This window comes from Marmota marmota, unplaced genomic scaffold, assembly GCF_001458135.2.
Source record: "Marmota marmota marmota unplaced genomic scaffold, marMar, whole genome shotgun sequence".
Lineage (NCBI taxonomy): Eukaryota > Metazoa > Chordata > Mammalia > Rodentia > Sciuridae > Marmota > Marmota marmota.
Genome location: NW_026000208.1, coordinates 1819329 through 1832036, shown reverse-complemented (window position 1 = coordinate 1832036; position 12708 = coordinate 1819329). Strand labels below are relative to the sequence as shown.

The following is a 12708-nucleotide window of genomic DNA, read 5'->3' as shown; positions in this document are numbered from 1 at the left end:
TTGTTCCCCCAGTAGGCCTGGCTCTGCTGTGCATCTGATTCGGCTCAGCCAAGAATACCCAGTGGCCACATGCTCATGGACGGGGCCATAGCCCACTTTCAGCATGGGCCTGGCGTCGGAATTTGCCTAAGATCAGAACAAGTATTGGAAGCCGCGGCAGGTGTCCCTGCCCCTGCCGCCTCTGCCATCGTTCCGGACCTCAGTCACGATGAGCGAGACGGTAGTGGGTTTTCACTCATTTTGTTCAGCTTTTCCAAGGAATGTTATTGGAGGACTCATCATCGATCCAAGCATGCCCGAAGCACCAACCGCATCCACGCCCCTTTCCGAACCGGCGCCCGAACAAGCCCATTCATGGGGACAGTATTTCCACACCAACTCTGCATAGCCTCCAACAAGAGGCTTGACACCGGGGTGGTGGACAAGCCAAGCTTATTGTCTCCACTTTGTACCTGTACTTCCCTCCACCCTCCACCCACCACCCCACTGTCCGCTGCGAGAATGTCTGTTACATTTTGTTGGGATGCCAAATAGATAAAAGGACTCCATGTCATCCGCAATGGTGGGCACACTCCTCTTAGCCAGGACGTCTGTCTCCCTCACCATCTTTTCCTGAAAAACGTTCACAAACGTATTACATCGTGAAAAAAATGGCACAGTGACAACACTCTCAGCATTGTGCCCAACCACTTCTTGTTGGTTGGGCACAATCCCAAATTCTCATAACTCACAGCGCTGCTTCCTCACTCCTCAGAAAGATAAGACATCTCCTGTGCCTGGGTACAGGCCTACCCGCCTGGCCCACTGGTCCGCAGGGGCATGGAAGCATTGTTTTCTGAAGGCTTCACTTCCTGCACCTTTGGATGTGTCACAGGGAACACTGTTGCTCCACATCCTTTTTGTGATTGTACATCCCCAAACCTTCTGTTGCCTGCTCTGAGTCCCTCTGCTCCACACTTGTCCAGTCTTCACCTGAGGTGAACAGGTCAGTGCAAGTCCTCTCCAATCACCCTTATACCTCCAAGTGTTTCCAGGGTTTATGGTACCTGGGGTTCAACAGCTAATACCTGCTGTCCCCCATATGGCCCTGGTTTCTTGCCTCCTAAGTGAATCTCTTCTCTAGCTTCTCCTCTCTTTATCCAAATGGGCCATATTGCTGCATCACTGCATCTCCTTCCTTTGCGAGACCATTCCTAGGCCCTACCTATTCTCTAGTTCATTAGATCATCTCTATCCCTAAGCTTGCCCTCTTTTTATTTCAGAATAAATTGGGTCAAGTGTATTATTTTCCCCAGCAAACACACACCTTTATGGCCTGCTGATAGTTACAGGGTATTCACATGGGCAACAAAAGCATTTTCCCCCTCACCATGCCCTAGTCTCCTGCTCATCTGGTACTGTAATATAAGAAAACCAAGCAGCCATGCAGAATTGCCAAACCATGCAGTGCCCTCTCGAGTGGGGTGATCCTCCCATAGATCATTCCTGTGCCATGACCCTGGCCTATAAACATGCTCATGATTGGGTAATGAATAGGAACACCTCTTTTTCCATATATATCATATGAACCCTGAAACCTTGTAATGTGTATCCTATTGTGGGTAGAATTACTTGGTGTTTTTCTGCTTAAGCACTGTACCCTCACCCATTCTGTCCAATTTTCAAAAATAAAACCCTCCCACATGAAGGTAATTTTGTTTACAGAGTTACATTTACTGTGGAATCCTGCCACCTCTTTTACTAGTTATTTTCAGGTGATCACTGACACTGCCCCAGAACAATCCATACCACATGTCCCTCTTCTTTCTGCATTATAATATAAAATACTAATGACTTGTAAGCCACTCAACATCTAATAAAGTGCATGTGTTTACAGTTTAAAGACTGTACTGAATCTTTAAACCTTAGTGTCATATAAATATTCAACTATAATTTCTACCATTCCATGAAAACAGATTATCTTTACATTTATTATATCTACTTTGTTTTTCTCAGCTGTTTCATAGTTGCATCTCAATTTCTTCTTGGGCATTTTGTTATTTTCTCTTATTTCTTTATTAAATTCAATGAATTTATCCAGTAGAGACCATGCATAGGCATCAACATAATCTTTAATTCTTTTTAAAATTAAATATATAATTAAAATATGTATTCTGATCACAAAAGTTAAGAAAGGAATAAAAGTTGATATGAATATTTAAGGATAATTGCAAAATCAAGAATTAAGTCAGTATTAAATATCAGAATGTTAACCAATTGGGGCTGGAGTTGTAGCTAGTGGTAGAGCACTTGCCTAGCATTTGTGAGGCACTGGGTTCTATTCTTAGCACCCCATACAATGAATAAAAAAAATAAATGTCCATCAATATCTAAAATTTTTTTAAAAAAAAGAATGTTAACCAATACATCAAATTAGACATCCCAAGGAAAATTATAAACATCTTGATATAATGAAAAAAAATAGCACAAATGAAAACTTATGGGTTTCTATAAAAGCTATGCTAAGACACAGTTTTATAGCAGTAAACAACTACATGAGAAAGAGCTCAATCTGTTTTATTATTTTACCACTCTAGGAACTATAAAAAGAACCAACTAACTCCAAATGTTGTAGAGGTAAAGAAATGATAAATATTAGAGAAGTGATTGATGAAATTCAGAATCAAAAATTAATCAGATAAAAAATAAAATGAGTTTACATTCAACAAATGTGACAAACTCCTATCTAAATACACAAAAAGCAAATTCAAATAACAAATATAATAAAAAACACATTTCAACTGAAGTCCAAAGAAATAAACTAAATGAAGAAAATATTATAGACAATTTTACACAAGACATTGAAAAATCTCAAAAAATAAATTCCTATAAACATATATAGTACCATGAAGAAATCATAAAATAATGAAAAAATATGGTCAGACCAATAATTTGTATGGAGATATATCAGTAATCAAGAACCTCCTGAAAATAAAATGCAATTAACCAAACAGTATGATTTGTTAATTCTATCAAGCATTTGAAAAATTATAAGTAATCTTCATTGAACACTTCTAAAAGTGAATAGGAGGAAACATTTCTGTGAGATGAGCATTACCCTAATAACAAAGCCATAAATAGACACTATAATTATAACAGGACTAATCTGCATTGTTTGTGTTAATCATTGCATTGAACACACTATGAGCAATTTAAATTTCATTTACACAGAAATGTATAAGAAAATATTTGTTTGAAGGGAATTGCAAAGGAGTATATGGAAAAAGGGAGCTGTTTTAGTTTCTACAATGAGTGTAGAGAAATTGCATGGTGTTGCCAAATTCTTTAATCCAATACTAGTAAACTAAATTCAACAGCACCAGTCAATAGAATATTACAAGAACACAATGAATGACAAAAAATATATAGAAAAATAATGTCCTTTCAAATCATGTCGAGATTGCACTTGACAGAAATCAACACTCATTCATGTCAAAATCAAACAACAAACAAGAAATGGAAAGAAAGTACTTTAAGATAATAAAAATCCTCTAGCAATCATCATAATGAGGTTATAAAGAGTAGAAAATTTTCTTCTAGGAACAAGAACATAATTGTCTTTTACATAGTATTAAAAGCCCTTGTTTGAGTATTTAGTCAAGAAAATTTTATGCAAAGACATCTAACTACAAATGAAAAACAATTATCTCCATTCACAGGAGACATAAGTAAAGAAACATAAAATATACACACACACTCACACCCAAGAATAAACTCTCTTAGTACCACAAATCAAATTCCACTAACTATCAAGATACAAAATAACAATTAGGAGGTTTTCAAGATAGGAGAATAGAGGAAGTTGCTTTACTGGGTGCTGCACAGAGTGAAACCAAGAAAACTTCTCAGCATGTTAAGTACTAGAAACCTTCAAGGTCACTAAAATTCACAGGGTAGAAACTCCACTACCTCAGATTCATACTGCTAGATGGGTAGACCCACAAATAACATGAAAAAGCAAGGGAAAAAATCACCTCAAACAAACCAACATACTTCAAGAACAATCTCACAACATCATGGTGGAAGAAATGTCATAGAAGGAATTTAGAATGTACACTGTCAAACTAATCTGTGAAGTAAAAGAAAATGTAACGAGTGAAATCAGAGAGAAAATACAGGAAGTGAAAGATCACTTCAATAAAAAAAAATTGTGAAAAAAATCAAGCAGAAATCCTCAAAATGAAGCAATCAATAAACCAAATTAAGAATGCAAAGGAAAGCATCACCAGAAGACTAGATCACTTGGAATACAGAGTTTCAGGCAATTAAAACAAAATATATAATCTTGAAAACAACCTGACCATGGAGAAAAGATGTTAAGAGACCATGAACAGAATTTCCAAGAAAAAAGGAATAATATGAAAAGACCACACTTAAGATTTATTGAGGGGCTGGGATTGTGGCACGCTTGTCTGTGAGGCACTGGGTTTGATTCTCAGCACTGCATATAAATAAGTAAAATAAAGGTCCTTCAACAACTAATAAAAATATTTGTTTAAAAGGTTTACTGGGATAGATGAAGACTCAGAGATATAAACCAAAGAATACACAATCTTTTCAATCAAATAATATGAACATTTGCCAAACCTAAATAATGATAATTAAATATAGGAGGCTTACAGGACCAGAACTATATACAATTACAACATACTCACACCAAGGAACATTATTATGAAAATGCCAAACATACCAAATAAGGATAGAATTTTAAAGGCTACAAAAAAAAGTGGCAAGTAACATTTAGAGGGAAACCAATAAGACCTAGCTGATTTCTCAACCCAGAAATTTCTCAACCCAGAGGTAGAAATTCTTGGAATAATATATACCAGGCTCTGAAAGAAAAGTCATCTGAGAATACTATACCCAGCAAAATTAAGCTTTGGAACTGACAATGAAATAAAAACATTACATGATAAACAAAAGTTGAAAGAATCCACAACTAGAAAGCTTGCACAAAATATTCAATAAAATATTTCATGAAGAAGAAATAAAAAATAAAATTGAAAACCAGTAAAGGGACGAACTACACTAGAAAAATGGTCAATCAAAGGAAAAACTAATTCAAAGTAAAAATCAGAAATAAATCAAAATGGAAGGGAATAAAAATCACTTCTCAATAATAACATTGAATGTAAATGGTCTAAACCCATCAATCAAAAGACACAGACTGGCATATTAGATCAAAAAGCAAGACCCAACAATATGCTTTCTTCAAGAGACTTAACTCATATGCAAAGACATCCACAGACTGAAGGTAAAAGGATGGGCAAAAAAATGTATCATTCCCATGGATCTGGTAAAGAAGCAGGGTTTTTCTATCCTCATACCAGAAAGTGGATTTCAAGCCAAAGTTAATCAGAAGGGACAGAAGGACATTTCATACTGTTTAAGGGAACTATACATCAATAAGACATAACAATCATAAATACTTATGTCCCAAACAATAGATCACCTACATACATCAAACAATCCCTTCTGAATTTTAAGAATCAAATAGACCACAATGCAATAATACTGGGTAACTTTAGCATGCCTCTGTCACGACTGGATAGATCCTCCAAAGAAAAACTAAATAAAAAGGTAAAGAACTAAAAAATACACTCAATGATTCAGACTTTACAGACATATATAGAATATTTCATCCATCAAAAATGTATACAAGTTTCTTCAGCAGCACATAGATCCTTCCCTAATATAGACCATGTTATAGTTATCACATATGTTGTCATGCAATTATATTATTACCTTAATAAATTTTTAGTATAGGGTTTTTTAAATTTATAAATGACCGCAGAATGCATTAAATTCTTATTACACATATAGAGCACAATTTTTCATATCTCTGGTTGTATAAAAAGTACATTCACAACAATTCATGTCTTCACACAAGTACTTTGGATAATAATGATCATCACATTCCACCAAAATTTATAACCTCATGGCCCCCTCCCTTTCACTCCAATCCCTCTGCCCTATATAGAGTTTATCTATTCCTCCTATGCTCCTATCCCATATGAATAGTGTCCCTATCACACTATGAATCATCTTCCTTAAATCAAAGAAAACATTTGGCATTTGGTTTGGGGGGATTGGCTAACTTCACTTAGCATTATCTTCTCTAATGCCATCCATTTACCTGCAAATGTCATGATTTTATTCTTTTATTGCTGAGTAATAGTCCATTGTGTATATATGACACATTTTTTAATCCATTAATCCACTGAAGGGCTTCTAGATTGGTTACACAATTTAGCTCTTATGAATTATGCTGCTACATACATTGATGTGGCTATATCCCTGTAGTATGCCGTTTTTAAGTCCTTTGGGTATATGCCAAGGAAAGGGATAGCTGGGTTAAATGGTGGCTCCATTCCCAATTTTCCATACTGATTTCCACATTGGCTGCACCAATTCGCAGTCCCACCAGCAGTATATGAGTGTACCTTTTTCCCCACACTTATTGTTGCCAACACGTATTGTTGTTTGTTTTCATAATAGCTACCATTCTGACTGGAGCAAGTGAATGGTTTTGATTTGCATTTCTCTAACTGCTAGTGATTATAAACATTTTTTTCATATATTTGTTGACTGATTGTATATCCTCTTCTGAGAAGTGTCTGTTCAAGTCCTTGGCCCATTTCAAACCAAAGGAATGCACAATCTCTTCAATGAGATAATATCAGGAAATTTCCCAAGCATGAAGAACAAATTGGAAAACCAAATACAAGAGGCTTACAGGACACCAAATGTACAAAATTACAATAGATCTACACCAAGGTACATTATAATGAAAATGTCTAGCATACAGAATAAGGATAGAATCTTAAAAGCTGCAAGAGCGAGGAATCAGATAACATAAAGGGGGACACCAATTCATATCTCAGCAGATTTTTCAACCCAGACCCTCAAAGCCAGGAGATCATGGAACAAGTTATACCAAGCTCTGAAAAAAAAATGAATGTCAACCAAGAATCATATCCAGCAAAACTAAGCTTTTAGATTTGGTGATGAAATTAAAACCTTCCATGATAAACAAAAGAATTTAAAACTAGAAAACCTGCACTACAGAACATCCTCAGCAAAATATTCCAAGAAGAGGAAATAAAAAACAATGATGAAAATCAGCAGAGGGAGGGATTACACTAAAGGAAAATCTAATAAGAGGAGCAACCAAGTCATGTTAAATGCCAAAAATAAACAAAAATGGCTGGGAATACAAATCATTTCTCAATAATAATCCTGAATCTTAATGGACTAAACTCACCAATCAAAAGACATAGACTAGCAGATTGTATAAAAAAAAGACCCAACAATATGAGACTCATCTCATAGGAAAAGACATCTACAGACTGATGGTGAAGGGTTTCCATCCTGATATCAAATAAAGTAGACTTCAAACTGTAGGGTTATTTTCATAGCTCCATTTCCATTGATATTAATTTTTATGTTCTTGCTTTTTTTCTTGATTAGACTTTTAAAATTTTTATCAATTTTTAGCTGTATTAATTCTTCTATATTTCATATATTTCTGCTCCTACACTTATTTGAAAATAATTTGTTAATTTAGCTTCTTTCTGATACAAGTACTTGAAGTTAAAAATGTTCATTTTAGGGCTGGGGATGTGGCTCAAGCGATAGTGCGCTTGCCTGGCATGCACGAGGCACTGGGTTTGATCCTCAACACCCATAAAAATAAAATAAAAAGATGTTGTATCCAGCAAAAACTAAAAAGTAAATTTAAAAAATTCTCTCTCTCTCTTTAAAAAAAAAAATGTTCATTTTAGTACTGCTACATCCCGGTGGTTCTGATTTTTTAATTTTTTTTTAGTTGTAGATAAACACAATATCTTAATTTGTTTATTTATTTTTATGTGGTGCTGAGGATCAAATCCACTGCCTAACATATTTGAGGCAAGCACTCTACCATTGAGCTACAGCCCCAGCCCCATGATTCTGACATTTTAAGCTTTAATCATCCCTTAGCTCAAAGTACTTTTTATTTACTTTTCTTGTACTTTCTTCCTCAACCTATGAGATATTGGTAAGTGTGCCCTTTTATTCTGAAGTAGGTGACATGTGGGAATGAGGTTCTATATATCTTAAGGTAATTGATTTCTAGTGTAATAAATCATGCAAGAACACAGTCTTCATGATTTCAAATTAAAAATAAGTAATGGAAATGCTTTTTATATTGATTGTATTGACTATATACTTGTCAAAACATGTCAAAACTAACCAAATTGAGTACTTCAAATATGTGCTTTTTATTATACTTCAAATTTACCTCAATAAAGCTATGAAAAAAATCATAATTAAAATCAAATGTATTTCTATACACTAAAAATGAACTCAAAATCCTATGTGAGTTTCTTATCCACTTCATTTTCTCTAGAGTTTTCTGCCTTTGTAGTTTGGTACCTGTATTTGATTTTGAAAATATCTTGGTCACTATTACACCCAATATCATTTCTCCATTCTTTCTTCTCCTTCTTATGTTTTTATGTTTGAATTGTACCTACATAATAAGTTTTAATAACAACCTCCTTTTTTCCAATTTTCCACTTGTCTATTCTTTTTGTTATTGTTGTTCTTTCTTATATGTTGTATTTCATTTCCATACAGGAAAATAAGAAATTAAAACATTGATTAACTATCAGTTGAAAAAAGATCCAAAATAAGTGGGAAGTGGAAAAGGATTTGAGGTTAAGAAGACAATCACACCCTTCTATATTTTCTTATAGCTTTGAATCTTATATTTCTGTAATGTTTCACAAACCCTGTGCTATAATTTAAATCCTGAATTTTCCTTTCCACATCCAACACTCATATATGAAAGGGTTGGTCCCCAGCCAGTGACACTAATAGAAGGGAATAAAACATTTAGGATGTGAGGGCTATTGGGAGGAAGATAGGCTATAGGAGGTATACTGTTTAAGAGGATACTGGTATTATGGTCCCTGTTCTTACATTTATTTCTTCTTGTCCACAAGGAGGTAAAACAGTTTTTCTGTACCACATGCTCCTATAATGATGTGTTATACTAGCATAGGCCCAAAACAATATAATCAAGCAACCATAGAATGAAACCTCTGAAACAATGAGCCAACTGAAAACTTTACCCTTTGTAACTTATTTATCTCAGAGATTTTGTTATAGTTACAGAAAGATGACTAACATAATGTAAATATTAAAAATAAACCATTTAACCAGGATTGGGGGCCAACCTCTATGTAGCTCTCAGGAAAAGTTATATTTATAAGACACAGTTATTTTTTGACTCAATGTTCACTCTAGCAAATAAAGGAATCATCAGTGCATTTATCAGGAACTTAGATCAATACTTACGAGTTGAGAAATGAGATGTCCACTAGGGCCTTTAAAAAACACTTACATATTCTTATAAATCTAGAAAGCTTTGTTCATGTGTATGTATATTGGTATATATATTCACAAAAGAGTTTAAAAAGTCCAAATGTCTCACCTCTGGTTAATGTTTAGGCTGTAAACAGAAAATGAAGGTTGCAGGAAAATTTACATTGCCTAAGTGTTCAAGTAATGTTGCAAGATGAATATAAAGTCCTTCTTCAAGGATAAAAAAAGTTACCAGTACAAGTCATTTAAATAAATCTCTGTCAACCTTAGGTGATTTATTAGTTCAGTTACAGTGAATATCCTAGCTATATAAGAAAATAAAAACAGATTTTACAAAATTAGCTCAAAAATTCATAAAACAAAGAGCAATAGCCAACAATGGAAAGATATACTACTTTCAGAACTGCTTTATATTATATAAAATATCTAGTATTGAAAAAATATGATGTACACAAAAAATAGAAAAACCTGGCTCATGGAAGAAAATAAAACAGGCAATAAAAACTTCATCTGATGAAGCCTATATATTTGAGATATTAAATAAATGCTATAATAAAATCAGACACTATTGAGGACTGAGGTTATAGCTCAGTGGTAGAGCGCTTGCCTAGTATACGTGAGGCACTGAGTTTAATCTTCAGCATTGAATAAAAATAAATAAATAAATAGTGAGAAGACTTCGCAGGTCAGAAACAAAGGAACCTCACTAAATTGTACAACTAAAAAGGTTGAAAAAAATCAGACATTACCAATATTTCAAAGAATTAACGGAAGCCGTGTCCAAATAAATGAAGGAAAGTAAGAGAATATTGTCTTATCAAATAGATAAGACAAATGTAAATACAGAAATTATGAATAAATAGAAATAGAAAAGTTAAATTAAAAATTCAAATCAGGCAAAGTGAGTGCACCTATTTTACCAACTACCTGTGAAGGTGAGGTAAGATAATTGCACAAGTCTAGGTTTCATCCTGGGAAACAGCAAGAGTCCATCTCAAAATAAACAAACAAAAACACAATATTCATCTTATTTGAGCTTGTAGAAAAATAACAAGCAATAAATTTGAGTAAAGGACAACTGAATTGGGCTGGGGTTGTGGCTCAGTAGTAGAATACTTGCCTATCAGGCATGAGGCAGTGGGTTCGATCCTCAGCACCACATAAAAATAAAATAAAGATATTGTGTCTACCTAAAACTAAAAAATAAACATTTTTTAAAAAGGTCAACTGAATTACTCTGTGAAATAAAAAGGAAATCAAACATACTAATGTATAAAGCCAGAAAAAAAGAGAATGTTTGAAGAAAAATAAAACTGTCCAAATGTAAGGCAAGTCATTATCTACACATTATAAGACTAATGAGCTCTAAGTAGGATAACGTACAGAAATACACCTACACATATCAGAATTTTTAAAAGATAAGGACAAAGAAGGAAGCTTTAAAACAGCAATCCTTAATAAAACTAGAAATTATGGAGGCCAGAAAAAATTAAGATGAAAGAATAAAAGGTCATCCAAAAATTCTCTATATAACAAAATTATTAATAAAAATTGAAGGAGAATTTAGAACAGCCCCAGAAAACAAAACCTACAAGAATCTGTTGGCAAATAACCTACCCCACAAGGAAAACTAAATACAGCCTTTCAGTTTACATAAAAGAATAGAATGCTATTCAAATCCACATGAATGAAATAACTAGGACCAGTAAAATAAGTATCAGGCATTTACAAAACAAGGCAGAATAGAGAAAGAGAGCACAGCCCAGAAGTTCCTCAGCCCTAAATATATAAAAACAGGAAGACTTCTCCTCTATGAGGTCAGAAACAAAGGAACCTCACTAAAACAGTATAAAATTAAGGTCCAGTACAAATGGCAGGATCTGCATCTCAGTGGTGGCAAAAAAGATCTTCCATAAAATACAGCATCCATTCGTGTTAAAAACATTTAAGAAACTAGGGATGGAAAGAACTTACCTCAATATCATAAAAGCTATTAATGATAAACTCAAAGCCAATATCACGCTAAATGGAGAAAAACTAAAAGCATTTAAGAACAAGAAATAGCTATCTACTCTCACTCACCACTCCTATTCAATATATTCCTCAGAACATTAGCCAGAGCAATCAGGCAAGAGAAGAAAACCAAAGGGATACTGATAGGAAAATAATAAGTGAAACTATCTGTGTCTGCAAAAGACCCCCAAAAAATCCTACCACAAGACTTTAATGAGTTCTGCAAAGGAACAGGATACAAGATTAATGACCATAAATTAATACCTTTCCAATAGTAATTTAGCCAAGGAATAAATCAGGAAAATCATCCCATTCACAATGAACTTCTAAAAAAAACTTGGAAATTAAACTAACCAAGGAGATAATAAGAGCTCTACAATGAAAATAATAGAACAATGAAGAAATAAACTGAGGAAGAACTTAGAAGATGGAAAGATATTCCTTGTTTTTGGAGAGACAGAATTACTATTGTCAAGATGGCCATATTACCAAAAGTAATGTACATAATCAATGTAATCCCCATTAAAATACCAATGATATTCTTCATAGAATTAAAAAAAAATAATTAATTTGGAAGAATACGAAACCCAAAACAACCAAAGAGACACTGAGCAAGAAAAGCAAATCAGGAAGCATCACAATACCTGATCTGAAATTATACTACTGAACTGTAGTAACAAAAACAACTTGGTACTGGTATCAAAATAGACATAAAGACCAATGGAAAAGAATAGAAGACACAGACAAAATAACATACTTACATTATAGTCATCATATGCTGGATAAAGTTTCCGAAAATATACTCTGGAGAAAAGACAGCCTTTTTAACAAATGGTGCTGGGAAAAGTATATAGCCGTATGTAGAAAAATGATATTAGATCCCTATCTCTCACCCTGCACAAAAATCAAATTAAAATGGATCACATTTAGAAATCATACCAAAACATTATAACTGCTAGAAGAAAATATAGGGTCAACACTCAATCATATTGGTGCTTGCAACAAATTCCTTAACAAAACCCCAAAAGCACAAGAAATAAAACCAAAAATCATGAAGTTGGAAGCCATCAAGAGTTTCTGCACAGCAAATGAAACCATTAAGATAAAGAGGAGGGGGCTGGGGATGTGGCTCAAGCGGTAGCGCGCTCGCCTGGCATGCGTGCGGCCCGGGTTCGATCCTCAGCACCACATACAAAGATGTTGTGTCCGCCGAAAACTGAAAAATAAATATTAAAAAATTCTCTCTCTCTCTCTCTCTCTCTCTCTAAAAAAAAAAAAAAAAAG

The 12708-nt window shown here is 34.1% G+C and overlaps 1 non-coding gene across 1 annotated transcript; it reads right to left on the bottom strand.

Annotated features, from left to right (window-relative positions):
• Window positions 1–194: 194 nt before the first annotated feature.
• On the bottom strand, window positions 195–288 carry LOC125612827. Its single transcript, XR_007343306.1, has one exon. It is a non-coding gene; the product is annotated as a small nucleolar RNA SNORD116 (small nucleolar RNA).
• Between the last annotated feature and the right edge of the window lie 12420 nt (window positions 289–12708).